Source organism: Oryx dammah, unplaced genomic scaffold (genome assembly GCF_014754425.2).
Source record: "Oryx dammah isolate SB20612 unplaced genomic scaffold, SCBI_Odam_1.1 HiC_scaffold_28, whole genome shotgun sequence".
NCBI classification, from domain to species: domain Eukaryota; kingdom Metazoa; phylum Chordata; class Mammalia; order Artiodactyla; family Bovidae; genus Oryx; species Oryx dammah.
The window spans coordinates 60,649,799-60,672,511 of record NW_024070212.1 but is presented as its reverse complement, the minus strand read 5'-3'; the positions used below and the strand labels follow the sequence as shown (position 1 = coordinate 60,672,511).

General features: G+C 36.5%; 1 protein-coding gene and 1 long non-coding RNA gene across 12 annotated transcripts in view; one reads left to right on the top strand and one right to left on the bottom strand.

The window, feature by feature from the left end:
- Window positions 1-204: 204 nt before the first annotated feature.
- LOC120856957 lies at window positions 205-7,984 on the bottom strand. Its single transcript, XR_005719530.1, has 2 exons — window positions 7,911-7,984; window positions 205-6,575 (listed from the first exon to the last, which is right to left on the bottom strand). It is a non-coding gene; the product is annotated as an uncharacterized LOC120856957 (long non-coding RNA).
- ADGRL2 (adhesion G protein-coupled receptor L2) overlaps window positions 6,643-22,713 on the top strand; it is a 207,716-nt gene continuing 191,645 nt past the window's right edge. For 3 of the 11 annotated variants that reach the window (XM_040232462.1, XM_040232463.1, XM_040232458.1), the window contains exon 1: window positions 7,078-7,173. The gene's annotated coding sequence lies outside the window, so the exon portion shown is untranslated. Of the gene's footprint in view, window positions 6,904-7,067; window positions 7,174-7,351; window positions 7,465-10,348; window positions 10,486-22,713 lie in introns of those variants that run through there. The other 8 variants (XM_040232468.1, XM_040232467.1, XM_040232470.1 and 5 more) reach the window with 6 other exon arrangements.

Below are 22,713 nucleotides of genomic sequence, written 5' to 3'. Positions count from 1 at the left end.
TTCTAGGGCTTGAAATGTGTTTGGCACTCAAGTCATTTTGCTGTGTGGGTCTTAATCAGAAATATATTTTGCTCTAGAAAGTTATGGTGAACTAGTATTTGTACAACAAGACCTTAAGACCCTGGGAAAATTTTTAAGGATTTTTATGAATCTCAGTACACATTCTTCAGCTAAATTTTGGCATAGTTTCAATTGAGACTCCAATGAACTTCAATTGGTTTATTTTATAATTAAAAACAAGGAAATCATAGTAACAAAAATATATAATGTATAGCACTCGTGTTTATAATAGAAACATCCATAAAGAAAGAAACATGTTCTAACTTTTCTCATTATTCCAAGGGGAATTGCATCTTTAATCACACAAAGCACAACTGCTTTCTAATTTTGTTTAAAGTGTTTCAGTACTTACAAAAACCAGATCAGGTTATTGTAAATCTAGAGCAAATTAGAATCACTGGCCTCCGCTCAGCTCTATGTAAGGGTTCTATGTAAATCATAAATTTAATGGCATACTAAGACACACATCTGTTTCAGTTTTGTAGAAGTTAATAATCTAACTACAGAGTATTTAAACACTTCTTTCATTAACTGGAAAATTGAGTCAAAGATAGATTTCCCTCAGTGATAAGGTATAACAAGTTACCTCCAAATTTTGATAAGCTATAAATTTACCTAAATAGTTAAAGAGTTCTCTAAAGATTGAATTTAGTATCTATTTTGACATCACATGATTTCCTCCTGTATAGAACTATTCAACATAAACAAACTGGTCAGCATTATCATCTCAAATCTACATCTGCATAAATTGTTTTGATTTATATAAATCATATTTAAAATCATTTTGTAATAGGGCACCGGAGAGAAAGCTAATATTGAGCAATTATGTGAAATGTCAAAATTCATTTAAAAAAATATTTTTCAGATTCCTTATTTGATTATCCATAAGTTTATTTTAACATGATAAATGATATTCTTCTGGGGATCCATATTATTTACAAATAGTTTACATTCTTTGATTTCTGGAATATTTACATTTTATAGCTGGAAGTCTTTTCTCTGATTTTATTTTAACAAATTCAATTATTTTCTCTGATTTTAACAAACTGTAAATATTTTTCATGTTATTTCCATGACATCTTCCTTGAGATATGCCACTTCATAAATAGCAGTAACAGCATATTTGCATGAATTATTGCATTTCAATTATCATTAGATAATAAACAGGAAATTAACTTTTCTTGCAGTGTATTCCACATTGTCTGAACAAGAAATATATGTGGTTTGAATTTGGGTCATTAAATTCAGGTAGTAAAGGCATAATACTAATTAAATTGGTGTCATAAATTACATTCCCATAATGAGGGGGAACACTCTTTTAATGCAATAATACTCCTCTTAAGTTATATTGTAGATATGTGATTTTTGGTAACCAGTACATTCAGATAAGAGATGTGTTCAGTACAGCACATCCCTATCACTGAATCAAAATCATTCAGATAATATATTATCCACCTGATGGTTTGACAACTTTTTAATGTAGAACAGCTGGAGAGATTATTTATTTGTTTTTATTGTTTCACCTAAACCAAAATTTCTTCATTAAATATCACGCAACAAAACCTTATCATTACCAAATCATTTCAGTCCTTTGAAATGCAGACTACATTTTAATGTGATTCTAAATTTGGATACTGATTTAAAAAAAAGATTCTTTTCTAATGCACTTATCACAAAAACATATGCCTATTACCTCATTGTTTGGTCTAGGACCTAAGTGATGGATTTCATAGTGACTTTAAGAATGCATTGTAAAGAGTTACAATAAGTTGAAAACCTAATTATAAAGATTTAAATTATTCTTGAAAATAGAGATGGCAACATTGTATTATCTTATCAAGAAACTATGATGAGAACTAGGTTGAGAAGAAAAACCTTTGCAAATTGCTGTTCTAGTTTCCATATGCTGAAACAAACTTATTTTCATTAAAATATATACAACAAATAAAGGTCTTTTTAAAATAAAAAAGATGTTAAAAAAATAACCACCATATTAATTAGAGAACAAAATAATGAACAATGTTAGTACCAGCTTATATATGATCAGAAAAATCAAAAAGTCCAGGTCAAACATTTCCTGTTACATAATTGTAGATGATCAAATATTTTCAAAACCAAAATAATTTTGTGTTTAAAAAATACCAAAGTGACATATTTCAATTATTATTTTATACTGTATCATTAAGATAACTTTAATGTTTTCTAATATGAAATATTATGTTTTATATAATTATACTTTTGACTCACTCTCTGAAATGCAAAGAGGGCATTTGTGAGTTTGTTTCCTGACTCTTAAAAGCATTTTGCAAGTTTTGCCATACTACAATATAATGAACTATGACATGAATAATCAAAGTCATATTCTCAGAGGCACTAAAAATTCAATTTAGACTTCTGTGAATTGCTATTTGGTTATCTTTGAGGGTTTAGATTCAATCAAAGTGGAGTTGCCTCTACTATTAACCACCGCCTTGCTATTGTTCTCATCTGATGCATACTGCTTTACTAAGAACTGCCCACTTTATAGGCTTTATATTTAAAACAGAGTTGTGATTTTAGGTTACTTTTAGTTTTAGAATTTTTCAAAAAACTTAAAGAAGTTTCATCTCTATTGTTGACAGAGGTTTGCATATATAGAAAAGGGATGAGAATTTATGATAAAAAATATAAAAAATTATTATAAGCTTTCTATAAAGGGAGTGTTCTTATACTTACACTTCCTGGTTCGATAGACACATTTATAGATCTATAGGACGATTATAAAAAATCCTCAAGGTGCGGAAATTACCCAATAGTTATGAGAATAAATCTATGGAAAGAAAGATTAACTTTGAGTTTTGTAAGCCTCAGTGGAGCAATGATTATGAGGGGTATCTTTTTTAACTTGCTTACTTTTGAGTATCATAATGGTAAAAAAAAAGGTATAATCTTTTATACACAGTTAGATGTATATAAATACTTTAGGTGCACAGAAAGAGTCAAGCTACCAGTTATTTTGGTAGATATTTAAAGATGGGGTTTCCCTGGTGGCTCAGTGGTAAAGAATCTACCTGGCAATGCAGGAGACATGGGTTCGATACTTGGGTCAGGAAGATCCCCTGGAAAAGGAAACGGTAATCCACTCCAGGATTCTTGCCTGGGAAATCTCATGAACAGAACTTGGAGGGCTACAGTTCAGGGGGTAGCAGAGTCAGACACCACTCAGCAATTAAGCAACAACTACTACAAAATGATATGTATTTAATAATGGATGTGATTATATACTTCTAAATAATATCATTAAACACAGACACCAGAATCAGATCTATAATACAGTTGAAACTATCATAAGTTTTGGAGACTGCATCTCTACATTTTAGATAGGGTTTGTCCTTCTTGGACCAAGATTTACTCAGCCTGGAGAGAACCGGGAGAAGAGTTAAAAGCTCATTGGCTTTGGCAAGTGCTTTCATATGTTTCTGCTTTCATGGAAAATGAGTTTTGATTTCTTTTCAGCCTACATGCATGGCAAAGTTAAGATGAAAAACAAAGCTAGGAACTTTCAACCAGCTCTAGTTTAGTTTGGGTATTTATATATTGCTTTGATTTGCTCTAGAGCTTTAAAAGATTTATTTTCTAGAGTAGGGAAAACTAGTTTCAGCACTAAGCATCATTGAGCAGTGACAATGAAGAAAAGGGAACACAGAGTTTAGGATGAAATCTAGCTAATTTTATTTCTATTTCTGTGTTAGAAACTAGACCAGTTTCACCTGTTTTTTGCTTAATTTTTGAACTCTCACAGAGCTTTCTCATCACAGACAAAAATAATGAATACAATCTAGTCTCATTGGTCTCTACAGAGTGTAGCTCAAACTTCATATAATTTTTCACTATCAAGATCTGGATCTTTTCGCTGTACCACCCTAGTCTTCCTCTGTGTCCCCTTTTAGAATTGGCTTACCTATTTCCAATTTTGCTGGATTTGGGCATTGAACAGGTTACTCCCAGTGTTCTGCTGGCTTAGACTAACCACAATATTTTGCAACCCTGCCCATTTTCATACTTTTTCAGAGTCTTTAAATTGGTACCTATACTATTGGTATTCACACTTGTATTTTGACATGTACCTTATCACTTTGCTCTAAAGAAAGATGCCTGGATGGTAAATAGCTTTAAAAGTTAGCATAATTTCTGTATCAGAAATATGTGAACCCATTGAATAAAATAATCTTTAGTTTCCTAAAGATGTTTAAATTAAAAACACGAGTTTCTACAGTTGGAAAAAACATGTATGGTTAAAATGTTTGAAGCCCATCAATCTCTCAAACCACATAAACTAATGAGTTCCTTCTGTTTTCTTTGAATGAAATCACCATGAGTGGTTAGATGTTGATTTAACATAAAACAAATGGAAATGGGTGTTTCCTTTGTCCTTTGTAGGATTTATTTTTAAAAACAATTAGCAAGTATTATGAATAAGTCAATGATTTTGCCATTACTTAAAGAATAATATAGACTGAGTAGTTAAATTGATTGGATTGCAGAGAATGCATAACATACTCCAACTCTCCTTAGCTTGCTAACATCTGCAGACATTATTAGGCTTCTCATTTCATTTTTTTTCCTACCATAACACCTGTATTGTTATAAATTATGTTTTGAATTGTCATGAAGTGTCAGGCAAATTATGTTGTCTGGATATGTGTGTGTGTTATTTAAGTTTTCCTTTGTAATGCAGGTTTGTGGCTAACAGCTTAATCTTGAATATATCAATGCAATTAAAAAGCTGTTTCAGTCCTTTGTGAATACAGAGAAGGATGAAGCATTATTATGTGTAAAATGTAAGGAAAGAATTAAAAATTCCTTAATATTTAAAACATTACCTCCTAGAGAATGAATACATTTAGATATAATTTTTACAATACCAAGCTTATTATATTCTTAGGAAAAAAGGCACTGAACCCTTTGAACTCTATAAAATACATATCCTATTGCATTAAAATTAAAAACCTGTATGAGGCATTTCCCACTCCCTATAGTTTTAACCCACTTCTGACAATGTCTTCCCCCTCCCATGCATCCTCCTTTTCTTATAGTCTTTTCAGGAACAGAGTGGAGAGTGACTCACTTACGTCCTGAACATCAAAGTACCTCAGACCTAAGAAATGTAGACAGTGAGTTCTTCCTGAGATTCTTTCTGAGAGAGTTAAATAAATAAGTAAATGGGCAAACATATGGGCAGCTTAAATCAGGCAACATTTTCTACTGATTACTAACTAAATTACTAAATAAAAACTTCAGCCCAAGTTTTGCCTCCCCAAAGAAAATAGGATTAGACTGATCTATGCATTCACTGGGAATCATGCCTGGATAAATGAAAAATCTTCAAAGATGAACAAAAGAAAGGGCTAAAATTTTTCAGTAAATGCAAATTTTTATCTGTTTAAAATATTTTGGTTTATAATCATGAATAAAATAATTTAAAAAGGAGACCATGATATAAATGACCTCAGGTCTGAGAGTTCTGTAAGTTTACCTTTTTGACTAAATTCTGACAGATGTAAAAATGAAATAAGGTTTCACACTAGTTCTGCATAACTGTGTTTTGTTCCTCGCCTTAATTTATATCCTGCATCAATAGTATTTGAATTATGCAAATAGAAGTGTTTATGTAGTTTAAAGCACCAATGCTCTAAGTGGCTCCTCTTATCTTTAATATTGGTGAGAATATTAAAACATGAGTAGAAAAAAAATGATCATCAAGGATTCTTGTTTGAATCTGAGAAAATGAAAATGAATCAACCAAAAGAGCATGTTTCTGTTATTTACACATATGTATTTTTAACTTGATTTTTTACAAGTTGAGAGAAAACTTGACCAATAGTTGTATTTACTTTAGTACTACAAATATCTGGCTTTGTGACAAAATATAGGTATTTAGAGTCTTCATGTCTTTCGAAAAATCTGCTGTTGACATTTTAATAACACTGTTATTTGAAATGATTTCTGAAGTATGACTGCAGCATACCCACAGCAACACACAGTATATATTGTTTCTAAAAGCAAAGAATCTCAAGTTTCATTCTATTTTCTAGAGGTTTTAAATCTTGGAATATCAGTTTTTCCTGAAAACCAATGCAAACATGCTCCTTTAATTGATGTCTGCATTCATTAGCATAAACAGTGATTTCGAAATACATCTGAAAATGTAGTCACTTTCAGTTCAGAAATTTCGTAATTAAAAAAAAAAATCCAGGTTTGTTTTTATTCGTATGCAAAGGACACAAGTGGGTTTCAAACATTTTTCAAGTACGATAATTCTCCGTCGTGGTCTGTTCTCTTCAGTTTGGGTCCATCGTAGGCGCTGCCTGGCTGTTTGCTGACACTACCAGCAGAGAGGTGCAAGGAAGCGTGGTCAGAGGACAAGAGCAAACGCAGTTTCAATGTAAGGAAATGAGGGAAACAGACCTAAATAGCGCGATGAATGCACTTGCGAGAAACGAGCCTTGTAGTCTCCTTTCCTTCCTTTGCTTATCCTGGTGGGTTTAATCAAAAACAAACAGAACGCTCTTGTGAAATACAGTCAATAAAGTCAAAGTTTGGCTAGCTCTCTGTAACTACAAAGAAAAAGTCATCGCAATTAAAAAAAATGTAACTTTCATTAACAAGCCCGCCGGAAATCTCAGGTATCAAAGACGCATTAACCCTGGAGCGTCCCCCGCGCGCCGCAGCCGGACGGAGGCAGCCGAGGCGAACAGACGTTCTTTCTCCTCCGAACAGTCACACAAAAGGAGGGCCGCGGAAACTAAAAGTTTCGGGGCCTCCGGCTCGCTGCGCGGAGAAAAGAGAAAACCTGGAGACGGGGTGGGTAAAAGACGCATCCTGGGCGCCTCTCAGAAGTGCAGGCAAGGAGAGAGCTCCCGAGCCTGGAGGGAAGAGGGGAGGGGACCCCCGAGCTGCAGGCCAGCCCCCAGCGCCCCGCCTCGGAGGCCGGAGTTTCGCGGTCTCCCAAATACCTTTCACCCCGTTCCAGAAATAAAATAAATGTTTTTAAAGTGCGTGTGTGTAGACAGGATGGACAGCGCGCGCTGCAGGAGCGCGCGGAGGATCGAGCGCGCAGTGAGTGGAGTTTGGGTAGGTGGGGGATCGGCATGGAATGGGTGTGTGGATGCGGAGGGGCGGTGGGGGGTGGACTGAATGCGGAGTCCGGGGACCGAGGGGAGGGCGAGTCGACGGGGAGGGGAAAGGAGGGGCGCTAGCCACCACTGGCCGCCTCCGGGGCGCGTTCCGCGTCCGTGCGCGCGCGTCCCTCGCCGCCGCCGCCGCCCGGACAGCCCTGCGGCCGCCGGGCCGGCGGAGCAGGGGCCGGGCAGTTCTCGGGCGGCTGCTGGGCCACCGCCGCCGCCACCCGAACCTCTCGAGCCCGTAAGTGTCCCCTTTCGCTCCCCTCCCCCTTGCTCGGGTGCACCACCGCCGCAGCTGCTCAAATGGAGTGGAAAATGGCTATTGGGCGGCAATGAGTTATAGATTATCTGCTCCACGTTTTGCACTTAGCAGCCTGTAATCTTTTGAGTTTGCCTGAGCCCTTTGCTGGAAAAATCAGGAGGGAGAGATTTATCCTTTGTCGTTGTACACGCTAATATGTTTATATGATTAGCCGAACTCGCGGGGCTGGGGAGGTGGGGATTTGGGGTGGAGGAGGAGGAGGCCGAGGAGGAGGAGGAGGAGGCTGGAGGTGACTCCAGTTCAGACCTCGCGGAGAGTCTGTGTCAGGACTTCGCGCTCCCCCGTCTCGCTCCCTCTCTCTCCCTCTCTCTCTTCTCTCTCACACACACACACGCAGAGGTACCGGAGCGAAATCGGGAGCTTACCGGAGAATTCCTCGGGATCGTCGGAATCGGGAGGCGGGGGGAAACCTCCCCTCCGTTGCTGGCGTGACTCGTCCCTACACCTCCCCGCTTCCCCAAGCCCCAGTCCTCGCCTTCAGCCAGTCTTGGCGGGGGGTGCAGCGGTCACCGTTCCACCTCGGCCCAGGGACCCGACATGTGAAGAGGGGCCGCTGCCGTCTCCCTCCCCAGGCCGCAGGGTCGGCTCGAGGATGCCGGCCCGGCCGGCGCGGACGGCGGGCTGAGTGGTTTCGCCTGACGAACTGAGTTGGCCTCGCGCCGCCGGCGTCCGCTCGCCCCTCCCGCGTCTGCCGCTCGGAGGGGGACACTCAAGTCTGCGCACCTCTGTTGGGTTCTTTCCTCCGTCACCCCTTTTGCTCCGCTTCCCGAATTTCTGATCTTTCTGAAGGAGCGTGCAGTCTGGGGGCGCGCGCGCGCGTGTGCCAAAGACCCCTCTCGCGGAGCGGTGTGTGGGAAACTGCAGGAAAATGTTGACCTAACCCCAGGAGCCGCCCGGCGCTGGCTGCTTGGCTGGAGGAGGAGGAGGCGGCGGCGGCGGCCAAGCAGGAGGACGAGCCGAGCCGCGGCGCTGTGTCCGGCCGGCGAGTCGCGGCGCTGCCTCCCGCGCGGACTCGGCGGCCGGCCTCGGCCCTCGCCGGCCCGGGGGCCGCAGCCCTCTGCGCCTCTCCCCGTGCGGCCCCTGCGCCAGACGGCCCGCCCCCGGGGCGCGCTCGCAGACCGAGGTAAGAGCCGCGGGAGCGAACAATGTGCCTCTGTGCTTCGGAGACCTGTTTGCTTTGCGCCTCCCGCACAGGGGTGGATGCTGGAGGTGTAGGGATTCGAGGGTGAGTTGGGGCTCCGCTATTAAAGTTCGGCGGGGCCAAGAGGGAGAACAGCGCGGGCTCGGGCTACTCGCCCCCACCTCCACCTCCCCCTCCTCGGAAATCGATCCGCAGAACTCCCCTTCCTGTCCAGCCTGCTGCTGCTTCGCCCTGCCAGTGTGAAGTCCTCTTGGTTACAGCCTAGTTGCAGGGGACTCCGGGGGGGATAGAGGAGTGTTTTTTGATTTACTGAGAGCCTTGGTGAGAAGGTGCCGTTCGCTCTTTCACAGCCTGTCTGGGAAGGCAGAAAGTGGGGCGCGCCCCCGCCGGAGGCCCGGCGGGGAGCTCGTCCCTGTCCCCCCCTCCCCCGCTCCTCCTACTTGCAGATCCGTCCGGGGCTGTGAGTGGACCCGGGAGGCCCCGGCGGGGAGCTCGCCCCTCTCCCCCCCGCCCCTTCTACTTGCAGATCCGTCCGGGGCTGTGAGTGGAGCCGGGAGGCCGAACGCTGGGAGCGAGTTTGGGGCAAGGGGGGGGGGGGGGGGGCGGTGAGGGGCCGATGGGATGAGTTGTTGTGGGTGGTTGTTTCTTTTTGTCGGTGGTTAGGTGGTGTGGAGAGGCGAGGATGACAGCAAAGCTCAGCCAGATGTGGCCAGGCCGGCACGGGGCTGGCAACGATTAAGGGCGGCGGGGCCGGGCGGGCGGCGGGGCCGAGAACCCAACGGGCCCCAGAAGGCCAAGTGCCTCCCGCACCCGCAGTGAGAGGGCAGCAGCGGGCTGCGCTGGGCCTGAGGGCGAAGTTACGGGGTGTGGGCTTCTGGGCTTGGCGCTGGAGCTGCGAACTTCTGGAAGCCTGGCTTGTGGGACCAGGGTGCCGGGTGGGGAGCTGAGGGGGGAAAGGCGTGGGAGGGGCGCGAGGCAAGGGAGACCCCCCCCCCGTCCCCCACTCCCCGCTCCCTTAAACGAGCGTGGGCTCCTTGCTTGGCTGGGGCCACCCGGCTCTCCTGTGGAGAGGCGAGGGCGAGGGGAGCGACAGAAGCGCCTCAGCAGTGGGGAGGCACTCCTGCAAGACTCCTTCGCTAGGAATCTAGAAAGTTTGTTCCTTTCGCCAAACTACGGGGCTTGGATTAGGAGAAATCGTTGGAAGCTTTATTCTGTGTCAAGGCGGCAATGAGCGGCTGCTAAGGCACGGTTTTCTTTATCCCTAAATATCTTTTTTTTTTTATCCCCTGCTCAATCTGTCCTCTGAAAGCATAGTTGGAGGGACAAGTCCTGCGGTGTCCATCTCCTTTCCCCACCTTCTATGGACTCCTCCCCCGCCTACCCCCACCCATCCTTTCCCCCTTCGCTGGCCCCCCTCATTCCGTTCTTCCCGATGCAAACTGTTTTGTCTCAGATTCAGACCGAGGAAATGTTTTCCTCCTGTTTCTTGAAAGGTGTCAGGCTGCTTAGCAGCTTCTCCAAGCAGCCTGGGAGCGTCTGAGCCGCAGCCACCAACCATATGGTTCCCGTTACAAAGGCCAGGTTCTTAGGCACTCTCCTCCGCGCCCCGCCCCCAATTCTTAAATTTTCTTCTGCATTCTTTACACGATGTGTACTTCTCTCTTTCAGAGGCGTATATTTAACGGACATGGTTGGTCCATTCATTTTCCTGTCAATGTTTGTGTCTGGAACGGGCCCCACCGAGTTTGGTCTTTGCTCAACTCAAGAGTTACACAATGAGGAAAAGTCACATCCGTTTGGTAAATAATTGCCTGTTGGGATGTCATTTATTAAATCAAGTTTGATCTTGGGCAGACCTTAAAAGATGGGCACCAAGGAGGCAATCTTGCCTCCATAGCAGAAAAATCGAATGGTTTGTGTTGGTGTCTTTGGCAACATTCCCAGTTGTGATGGGACTCTTGACCTAGGTAAAGGGTAACTTTGTAACTTAAATTTAGTATCTTTGTAATACTTGAGAAACCCTTTGTAAGAAAATATACTTCTGTTCAGGTGTGTTGTGGAACTTTTTGTGGTCCCTCGGCTCCATCCTCTAGCACGTTTATTCGTGATAGAATGCTGCAGAACAAATGTTCTGTTGTTTAGTTTCTTCAGACATTCCGATTCTCTCCTTTTGTTGCTTGCTTCTAAAAGAGGTGCCATTTCACATCATTCTGCACAAATTGTTTGAATTAATGCAAGTGTGAATTCTTACCGTTTGAAGGGGACTATTAGCATATCAAAGGTTTCTTAGCTTCAGCTCAATTGAGAAAACTTCAGCCTGTCTTCCATTTGCTTCCAAGTGGAGGCCCAAAGGGCAATGAGAATTGTAAAGGGTAAAAATAGGGAGGTGGATTCAGGCTGTGTTTCTGAACTTTTACTGTTTTGTAATTATGTGAGCTAAAAACATTGTCTGTTGCTGTGGAGCCCTTGCAAATGGAAAGACAATTATTTTCTATTGATAAATGGTTTGTTCCTAGAAAAAGAGTGACCTTTTATTTTATGAGAGTCACTGTTGCCTGTCTTTTGGGGTCCCTTCAGTGGAAGAGAGAGTGAGAAAGCTTTTCCTGTTAACTTAATACTTTTCTAAGGTCTGCACTTTGTTATATTAGCAAAATGGCTGAGAAAGTCTTTTAATTAATGTATAAAGCAATAGAACCCTGTGATGAAAGGACATTCATTTGTATACTCAGGAAACTTTAATACACTTGCTAAATTTATAGGTTAAAAAAGTCCGTGGAGAGTTTTGAGTATTAAAAGCAACATAAACTTGGTTAATGCAACTTCTGTTGCAAGTATAAGTTTGAAAAAGATTTTGAAGTGATACTCAGATTTTTCATGAATTGTATATGGAGATAATTGCTTAAATATTGATTTGTTTTGTTTCAAATTTTTGTATTTTATTGAATAGTAAACTCTGGAAGTCAGCTTAGAGATTTTTCTTCATATGTATATAGCATATACTAATGGCTTTTTTTGCACTTGCAGAGAAATATGTTCTCTGATTTTTTTAAACAACTCAATATCCGTGAATAAAGAAATAAATAACAGGTACTTAGGTCATTTGGGTTATTTTATGGCAAGCAGATGGGCCAAGGGAGAACTATTATCTTCAACTTCTGGGGAAATATTGGTTTTATTTATTTAGCTTTAGATTTTCTAAAACCTAGTTTTAGGATGAAAATAAATCTTAGGGATGGTTTGGAGATTTATAAGCACATATCTCTTATAGTTCTACCTTTGATGGTTGGTTGATTTTGAACATGAACTGATACCCCTTCATCAGACGGGGCTTTTTTTTCTTTTAAAAGGACACATTTCGAAGTCCTTATTTTCCTTTTAAAAGTGAAAATTAATAAAAAGTTTTGGAGAGAAAAATAACTATTAATCACCTAATAATACTGTAAGTCTTCAGTGAAATAGGATAAGTTTTTTTCAGATTACGATGAAATTTTTTTTAGTGGCATTCAAATTGTATATTATTAACCTGAAATCATTTTATGATAGTTTACTTATCTGATCTCTTCAGTTGTCTGGGAAGTACTTTTGAGGTAAAAAAGCCCACATTGATGTAATTGCTATTATTGCACTTAAGTTGCTGTTAACTAGTCTGCTTTGAATGCAGAGTGCTATAAAGAAAACACATTATCCTTTAAAGCTATTAGTGATAATCTAAAAATTGTCTTGAAAACATTGCTCTTCATTTTATATGATGGTGAGCCTGAATTCAACAAATCTCTAAAGGTGTAAAATGCAGTGAAAAGAGTTTTCAACATTTAGATGACAAAATTGGACTACTTAGAGAAAAATTAATGTGTTGTAGAAGCACTTCAGCTGCCATTTTCAATCACTGAGTTCCTATGTGTTGGCAACAGAAAACAAATTTAGAAATGCAGATAGCTCTGGGAGCAGGTAGTTGGGGAAATCAAAATATTGAATCATGTGGGGTAGAACAAACCAATTACTTGAGGTTTGGACTTGAAGATTTCCAATAAATATAATTTTTCCAGGCTTTTGATTCTATGCTTTATTAGTGGACTAATATCAAAAACAGACAACAAAACTTACAGATGTTGTAAAAACTAGTATAAATATACAGATCTCACATGGAGTACTCTTTAAGTCTTAATTTAAGAAAAACAGTTGGGGTTTTTATTGCTACACTTTTCACAATGAGCAGAAACGTTAACACCAAGCTTCTGGGCGTTTCCTTTCTTAAAATTAGCAAGAGGATCTCTTTAAAAGCCAGGTTTACTTAGGGTTAGAACTTTGATCATTATTTGAGCTTTGTTTTATTAAAATTTTTAAAATAATGTTTTAATGTCTTAAGTAATATAGGAATATGTAAGTTAAGACAAATGTTGGAAAGGTCAGAAGATCACTAGAAGCACACCATAGTGATAAAATGTTATTGCTCTATTTTCTATCAAAATATTTACTTGACCTAACTTTTGTGAATAAATACTCAATAACACTGAATTTACTGACAAGTGTAGTATGAAATGAAGAGAGTTTTACAGTCTATTTTTTAAGGAATGAACCGAACCCTACCTGGTAGAAATCTGTTCTCATGTTAATAGAATCCATACCACTTGCACAGAGTAACTACATATAGATTTAGTTTTGGAAATTTGAAGAATTTAGTGTCCTATAGGATTGTAATTTAAAAACAATAACTTTAGCTACTAGACCTGGAAAGGACTTAAAATCCTGTTTTGGTCATATCAGTTACTAAGATAATTTGTTTAAGTATTAGTTCACATTACCTTAACAGATACAGATTTTGTAACTGTTTACAAGAAAGACGGAAGCATTTCTATTTTAAAGATAGACTAAAATCGTAGCTTCATTAAATTCTTATATAACACTAAATAGTCTATAGGCCCACCCAAATACTCATCTCTTCAAATAATTATTGATTGAATTATTTGAATCAAGAAAGGTTGAAAGGTTGAAAAGTATTTAATCATCTGGATTACTATAATTAGACTTAATGTTATCAGAAAGATTGAAACTTATTAAAATCTTTTGCTACCTAAGATGGGTGAAGTAGTGGTTATTATTATTTTTTAATGCTTTCAGAAAAAAGTTAAGGACATTTATTAATTTAGAGATAGTTATTCTTACTAGAATTATGGAATTAAATATTAAAATAATATCATTTTTCTTGAACTGATGTGATAACTTTTAAAGGAGTAACTACAACTAGTATCTGATTCCTAAATTTTATTCAAGACTTCAATGTGGTCTATTAAGTTTAATATATAGGTTTTGTTAATTATATGTGATGAATTATGAGGGCTTCCCTGATGGTTCAGATGGTAAAGAATCCACCTGCAGTGCAGGAAACCTGAGTTCCATCCCTGGGTTGGGAAGATCCCGTGGAGAAGGACATAGCTTACCCACTCCAGTATTCTTGGCTGGAGAATTCCGTGGACAGAGAAGCCTGCTGAGTTACAGTTGATGGGGTGCCCATGGGGTCACAGGGTCAGACACAAACGAGCAACTGAGTAGGCACGCACGCATAAATTATGAAAATCCCTTAAATGCTGTTTTGATGTAAGTAGGTATTTTTTAAGTGGATCCTGGTGTAATGTAAGAAAAAGTCCTAAATGATAAAAATTATTAAAAAGACATTTTAGGTCATTTATCTGATGTACTAAATGTAGGCAATAATTTACGCTTTCCAATAGATTCTTACCCACAGTTTTTTAAAAGCTATTTTTACCAGAAAAATTCTTGGATTTTGTAAATAAAAATTATCTTTCAAAAAAGGTAGAGCAAATGAAGAAACCTCTTAACACCTGCAAGTAAAGTGTAGCTTATAGCAAAATGCTATTGCTTGCTTTGGAAACACAGAGCAAGTTTAAATACAATTTGTTTAATTACAACAAAAATGCAATTTTATAAAGTAATATAGTTTGTCTTTGTAAAGGATTTTATGCATTGTGTGGTGGTAAGTAAACTCCCATCACAGTTGTATAAATTTGTTCAATTACCAGACGGCTAAAAGAAAAAAAAAATCAATTTACTTTGAAAAGCAACAGAAATTAGATTACCTTGGTTAGTAGGAACTTGCTAGCAGTGTCTAAATTGCTTAATAATATCAAAAGTTACCATGTTTCACAGTGTAAGAATATTGGCGCCTGTTTATATACACATACATCTTGTTTACTTGGGGACTTTGGTTATGGGAACATTTTTTCTGTTTGCTTTCCTTTTTTGTTTGTTTTTTTTTTTTTTAAATGGAAGCTATTCCATGACGTTGCTTTTCTGGATTTCTAGAATTTGTAATCCGTTGATATTTCAAATCATTGTAGTGAAAAATCAGATGTAATTTTATGAATCAAAAGGCACTAGTCCATCAGTAGTAATAGCTAGGTTGTTACCAGCCAAAGAAACACATATTCAAAATATTTAGTGGCTCCAGAATTCCACTGAACTCTAAGTCTTAAATTCTTATAGCAGTAAAGTGGCATGGGATTCATCTGAGCAGTAGCTGGGCACCTGTTTTATTACCACCTGGATTCATTCTGGCGCCCAGATTTACTGAAGTGCAAGGACAGGCACAACTGCTCTTCACAGCCACCCGGTGGTTTTTAGGTCATAAAGTCAACTTCCTGGAATTTCTGGGGAAACCAGTTGAAAAGGGAGGACAAATGTCACTTTAAATAGAGATGTTTAAATCAGATTTCTGCCTGAGGGTAAAATTTAGGACTGTTTCAGCCCGGATGTAATGTCTCCCTCTACAGAGCACAGCATTAATCACGACCTGACAAGAAGACGTATGCTGAGCAAAACGGGCCCCTGTTGGTCTGGCCATTGATTTTTCCCAATCTGTGAGGAGTCCATTATAAACATTAAAATTCACACCCAGGGATTACACCTTAATCTTTGAATTTCAATATTTCAAAATGAGTTCCTTAGAAGAAGCCTACTTAAAGCTGAAAATTCTTTGGGAGACTTTTTAAAGGATAGATTCAGTACTTTATAAACATAGAAATGCCAAATTAAAAAGCAAGCAGGTTGAACAGAAGCTAACTTCCTGAAATAATCAGATCTTAATTCTGTTTCAAGATGCATAAAGTAACTTTGAAATTTTTTTTATCAGGTAGCTGTGAAAAGAAACACGGATAAAACAGTTTTGAATGTGAAAGAGAAGAAGTTGAAAAAATGGTTAACTTTAGACTCAGATCAACTCGGTCACATATTACTTTGTTAGAACAAAACCAGATACAACCCTGTATCTTTTTCTGGATGAAAAACAAAAACTTTAGCCATTGTAGTAGCAAAGAAGAATGCATTGTGAGATATATAATAAAAGAGGAAGGATTTAATTTTGTTCTTTCAGTTACTAGATAATACTCTAAATCCTTTCTTGGTCAAATATATACGAACATGTAGGTACATAAGCATACATTTTCCATTTTGTTTCTTTGTATACATCAGTGTTAATCGATGGTTATTGGCTAAAAATCAGCACAGAGGCAAGTTTAAAATGTAAAATGATTTGAGAGATCTGTTTTTAAACTGACTTTGAAAATGATATGACTTACTTGATCTGTGTTTTGTTCTCAAAGGTATTTCCTGACTTTGGACCATTAAATTCTTGTGCTGTGCACACTTTGCCTCATTTTGTAGGTGTTTTTACATCAGTCTACACCCCAAACAGATTATTGCACTGGATTTAGGTGAGGGAATAATCTAACCCCAATTACTGTCAAAGATGGTTCTTGGCTGTCGGGGGCGGTCTACGTGACCTTGACTCATGCTTTCTCTAGTAGAGGATAGTAAGTAGGGTCTATCTGTAGAGAGAGGAAAAAGAGAATTCTTTCTGGTTTGTTTATAAAATGATCTTTAATTTTAATCATTTATTCTTAAAATTAAATACTGTGACATCATTTCTTCATGTAATGGGTAAGTGTACAAGATTTTCGATAAGGTCTTTAGTTGATATATTATTTCTGTTTTATGTAGATTATATTTACTTAAATGGCAACTACAAGTTACTACATTAAAAAAATAATGTTGAAAACTATTTTCCCTGTGTCTTTACTTAGAAGCAAGGATTTCTTCTTGGAATTTTTATTTTTTTATTCTACTGGTACCTTCCATGCAGAAATTTTATTCCTGTGCTTTAAAACCTACCATTTTTTACTGTTTACTATTGTTATTGATTAGGTTTTACAGAACGCATTTTTTATATAGCATTTTCTTCACTCATTTTTTTAATCTCAGGATGCTTATGGTATATTTTAAATCTTAAAATTCTTGACTTTTATATGGTTTAAAATGTTCAAGACAGCTTGAGAATCATTAATTTTGAGGAGGTAAGCTTATGTACCTATATCCCAGTGATTGCACATATTTTCATAGAATTTGATAAAGGTGTAATGTATTGAATGAAGAATTGATCCATTTTACATATCTTCTTGTTCCATTTTGAAAAAGATGGGCGTAATCCTAAAACACTTGATTTTGCTTCACATGCATCAGCAAATAAAAATTATACTAAAATTATAATATCCTTGATATTTTCACCTTTACTAAGGACACAGTTGTTGTTGTCCTTCTCCAAGTTCTGCCTGCTGTGTGAAAGATTTTTACTATTTAGGTGCTTTCTCTTGATAGTGCTCTCGATGAGGTATAATATGGGGAAGGCCCCTCCCTTTGTTTTTTTCTGCTGCAAATGCTTTGTCACCCATAGCCTTTGGAACCCACTTTTTATATTGCCTTTGATTTTAAACTAGGTCTGCAGTCTGAATATTTGAAAATATAAGTGAAACAAAATTTTATTTCTTTCTGTTAAGCAAAAATCTCACTAAAAACTCTGCTTATTATAAGTTGCTCTTCCTATTATTCTTATTTTCTTTTTTAATTGGAAGAAAGAAATGTAATTGATATCTGTATATTTCTGTATGTTTTAGCATGAAAGTTAGCATATCTTTCATAATATTTTGTTTAATAATCTTAGTTTTTAAAAAAATCACTTTTGATAAGCTTGTCAATTCATTTATAGGTAAGTCAAACAATTTACATCAAATTTACAATCACTGCTTATATCTTATAAAGGTGGGATATGGCAAAAATCTTAAAGGAGAGAGGAATCAAAATGAAACATTTTTTTGGCAACACCTTGCCCCAAGAATTTGAAATGGTTTTTAACCTGGCTTTTTTTTTTTCTTCACTAACAAGGATCAATCTTATCTTCGTATACCTGGGCATAGGAACATGGCAAAAAAGGAGAATGTGTAAACAGAAATCTAAAACAGATTCTAAGAAAGATATTATGAAGAGATAAAGAACATTTTTGGAAAGCAGTTGAATTTCTTTTTCTTTATTTGTATTGAATTAATGAAAATACATTTAGTTTCCAAAAGAAGATATTCTCTGGGTTAAATTTATGAGTTATTCTAAGTAAAAAGAAAATGTGGTTGTTACTGTAGTTGTTTAAATATGATTTTTTGTCTTTGACTGTGAATCAGTCCTAAGAAGCCACTTTTGATTGCTTTCTTTGTGTTCAGTAGACGCACCAGGTAAACGTCTTGGGCAGCTTTGGTTTGGGTGAATTGCCAGTTTCACACTGGTGCTGTGTAAGCAAGGTAATGCTTTCTTTTCCTTGAAATATACTGTGAGAGTAACTCTGGGTGAAATATGAAAAGTTTGTGTATCCTGACTACTCTAGCTGTGTTCTTAAACAAGATGATGGGCAAGAGTAATCATACTGAACCACAGATTTTCAGGAGCAGTTATTTATTAAGTAATTGGTAAGGAGGAGGAACAATGCTAAATAATAGTATTTTTATACAATTATGTTCTGCATCTTTACCACACAATTGCCTACATGTTTCAAATATTTTTGCCAACCTTTGTTATTACCTGTAGAGGGAGCTTGCATATGAGATAAAATAATCAAGGCAGTATAAATTGATCATTTCCCTTTTGAAAATGATATTAGCATTATTTTTGTTTGAGAAAAATTATTCTAAGGAAAATAAAGCATTTTGAGATTAGGCAAATTCTAGTGAAATTTACAGTAATAAATGCCAGGTTTTTATAATTTTCTGTATTTACATATTACAGATATACTTTTTACTTTTTCTTAATTAGTAAGATTTCCTAGAAAGACAATGAAGATAGTGAATCAGGTTCATCTTGAGATTCTGCTTTTTTTAAATGATTGGCCAAAGCTCTGGGAGGATGGCTACAGACATCTTCTGCTTTAATACCTAATTGTTAAAAGAGATTGAAAAATTTTAGATAATTTTCCAGATTATGCAAAATATAAAACAATCAGTTAATGATAAGTAAATTGCATTCCTCTACATTTAATTAGTAGATTAGATTTGTTGCATGTGTTCTTTTCTAAAAACAAAAACGATCATGTGGATTAGTGATTTTTACTTGTAAAGATGGATTGATTTGTGCAGTGACACTTTAAACTACTAATAAGGACCTTTTATTAAGTAGATTAGAAAACTGCTCTCTAGTTTGGTAAAAAAATGAATGCAGATATGAAAGACTGCTTTGATTAGAAACAGAATTTTGTTTGTGAACTCCGAGTCAACTAAATTTCTAAACAATTATTAACCAGATACTCAGAAATAATAGAGTTTTGCAAGTAGGTGTTTTGATAATCTAAATGTAAAGCCTGTAGGAGCATTTGGATCAAATTTTTAGTGAGCAGATGAATCATTTTAATTTTACATTTTGGTATGGTAGCGTTATAAGAATTTGCTTGTTAGGAAGAAAGGTTATCTATTTAAGAATACTTGAAAAGAGATATAATATTTCATTTTTTCCTTAGGTTACCAAGGGATGAGATGACAAAAATATTTATTTTGTATTTTAAAAGACTGCTTCTTGATGAAATTTACTGTTGTGGGTTTATTATATTATTAGCTAATCTTTGCTAATGTGAAAAGTTGAGTTATTCACTGTTACACTGAATGCCTCTCTAAGTATGAAAACTGTTGCCTAATAAGGAGATTTATGGTAGTGGCATGGGCTTTTGTATAAGTATTACCTTCTCAGCATGGTCATGTTTTATCTTAACAAGTCTGTGCTACATTGATGCAGAACATATTCATATCAGGGTAAGAATATTAGCAACAGCAATTACGTTTCAATAGGATTACATGCTATGTTTTACAAAAATATCCACATGCTCCTTTCCATAAAATTATGGATAGATATCCTGTACTGCCATTTTTGCTTCATTGCCTTAAATAATATGCAGAGAGATTTCTTATTATACCATGTCGTAGTTGGTGCTAAATATGATAGGCATTGGAATATGGAATCTGATATTGTAGTTCATTACTCTTTTTCCTTAAATGCCACACCTCTTTTCACAGTGAGCTAAGGGTTACTAGAGAGAATTCATTCCAGGAAAATTATTACGTGAGGAACAGTAACTGTCACAGAGTACGTAACTTCTGTGAGGTTATTGAAAGGCACAGCTAGGGTAAGTTCTACCTGTTTTGTCTTTAATCTAAAGGTAGACTACTGAGTGACTTTTATAATAATGAAATTTGAATTAATTGTGAAGAAAATGTGCTAGTGAAAAGTTAAATTATTTCTATAGAAAAATTATTATTATTTTATTGAGGTTATTTATGATGAGAAAGTTAATTGACATCTGCTTTTCCATTTAAAATAACCCTGGCATTCTTGGTAAATAACCAAAAAAATTTCTATTAAACATTCAGGAATGAACAATAAAAAAGAATATGAATTATGATAAGATATCATGTCATTTGTATTAATGTTGAGTATATATTAATTGTTTCTGCATCTATATGAGCAGATTGCTTTTTTAAATAAGCTATTATGAGTAGACTACAACATGAAGAAAATTCTCCAGACAAGGGTAATAGTGTTTCAAATATATATTTGAAATAATAAAAATAGAAATTCTTACTTTTGAACTCAGAGCTAAATATTTTAGCTATATAAAGCTATATCAAATAATAAAACTCAAAGTAAACTCTAAATAATATTTATTCAGAATTTTATATATACCTATTTGAACAGTCTGGAAATGCAAAAGTGTGAAATGCATGTTTTAATAACTATATCAGAAAATAATTTAAAAATATATTTTAAATTGCCTTATTACCAGAATTTAAAAACTACACCTTTCATTTTAATTGTAAAAATGAACAGTGTCTTTTTGCCTTCACGTTTCAAAGGCATTCAAATTGAAGTCTAACAGAAGTTTAAAAAGATTACATTTTATTATGGACACTCTTTATGGTATGATTTTGTGACATTCTAATATTGCTAATTCAAAGCTGTATTAAATGTTTAAGACCTTAGAACATCAAATTTCTATTCATTTTAAAAAACAAATTATAAGATATTAGGTATTTTTAATAAAAGTATGCTATTTTTATCAACGAAGATATTATAAATTACCAATAATTTAGACATAATTGTATTACCATATAAACGTCCAACACCTAAGCAAATACCTGAAATTTAAAAATACTGATGATTTTTACTTAGGGACAATTTGTCTCTTAAATTTGGTTTTCATATTTCAATGGAAATGTGATCATTAATCATGAATGATTTATATTTTAAGATTTATATTTCTGTTTAATAGATATGTTTTTTTAAAAAGATATCTTCTGTCTTAAAAGGTATCTATTGTCATTTAATGAAATCAGTTATAAGAAGGAAAAGAAAACTCATTGAATCATTGAATTTTTGTGTAGTTAAAAAAAACTTTTTAATTTAATGCTCTTTTAACTAGTTTATGGATTCAAAAGGCATTTTTGTTTTGACCAAATATAAGTCAAAGCAGAAAGGTAGTTATTATTACTCATTTGAGAGGTCCTAAGTAAAAAGTTGATTTAGGTGAAGGGAAAAGGTTTAGCCATGCATTTTACTTGAGAGCATCATAACAAATGCTTTGTTATCTCTTAGAGTAATTAATTAATCAGGTCCACAATACCAGATATAAAAATAAATACTGGATCTTTGAAATTAAATTACACTTCAAAATAGTCTTTGTTTTAACTCTTCGCTATGTGGGATTCGCTTAACAGCTGCAACATACTAATGTATTTAAGAACATAGTTCTCAAAACACTTTTCTATCTTTATAATCTGTATAGGAATTTATGGTTGACTAGTGCTTATAAAATATTTTGTAGAATGGTGGTGATGTAGAATTATAATAAACTTGATGGTCAATCATAACTTTTTTACTTGGCTGTTTTAATAATGCTCTCCCTCTGCCGTGTCTCCAATTTTCTTTTTTTTGTGTGTTGTGTTACTAATATATTAAGTACTTAAGTTCTTTAGACATTTTAGCCTGGAAACCTATAATTGATTTCATTAGATTAGAATAGATATCTTTTAAGACAGTTATTATTCAGTTAATAATATATGATTAAAAAACACAAGAACAAATCTTTAGTATCTTCAAATTCACATTTTCTAGAGTTGAATTTTTCAAAAACATTTAGAATTGTTTTTTAATAGTATGAGAATATCCTATAAAGAAATTAGAGAATAAGAATTAGAGCTCTTTAGAACAGTACTAAATTGAAAACTCTATACTACAACTATTGCTTAAGTATTTTAAGAATATTGAGAATCATACACTAATAACGTCTTTCTCTATATTGCCTGTTAATTCTGTGAAAACCAAGAAGAGCCTATCAAGAGGGTTGCAGTTAGCTCACCAAGACGTTAAATTTTAATTGGAAATAAGCTAAAATATAGTTTTAATTTGTTATCTTACTTTATTAAAGCCTATTTTGCCTGTTTTTTAAAAAGTAAGTTATCACAGATCTTATTTATATTTATAAAATTGATGATAATGTCAGGTATTTCTTGCATTCTCCTTAAGAATGTCATTTTGGTATTTTGTGTATTGCTTTTGTATTTTTGGCATTCCCTCTGATAGAGTGTTTTCTTCAGGCATTTTTTCAATAGAATTTGAAGTCATTCATTTCTGAATTTATGGCTGAGGGCCTT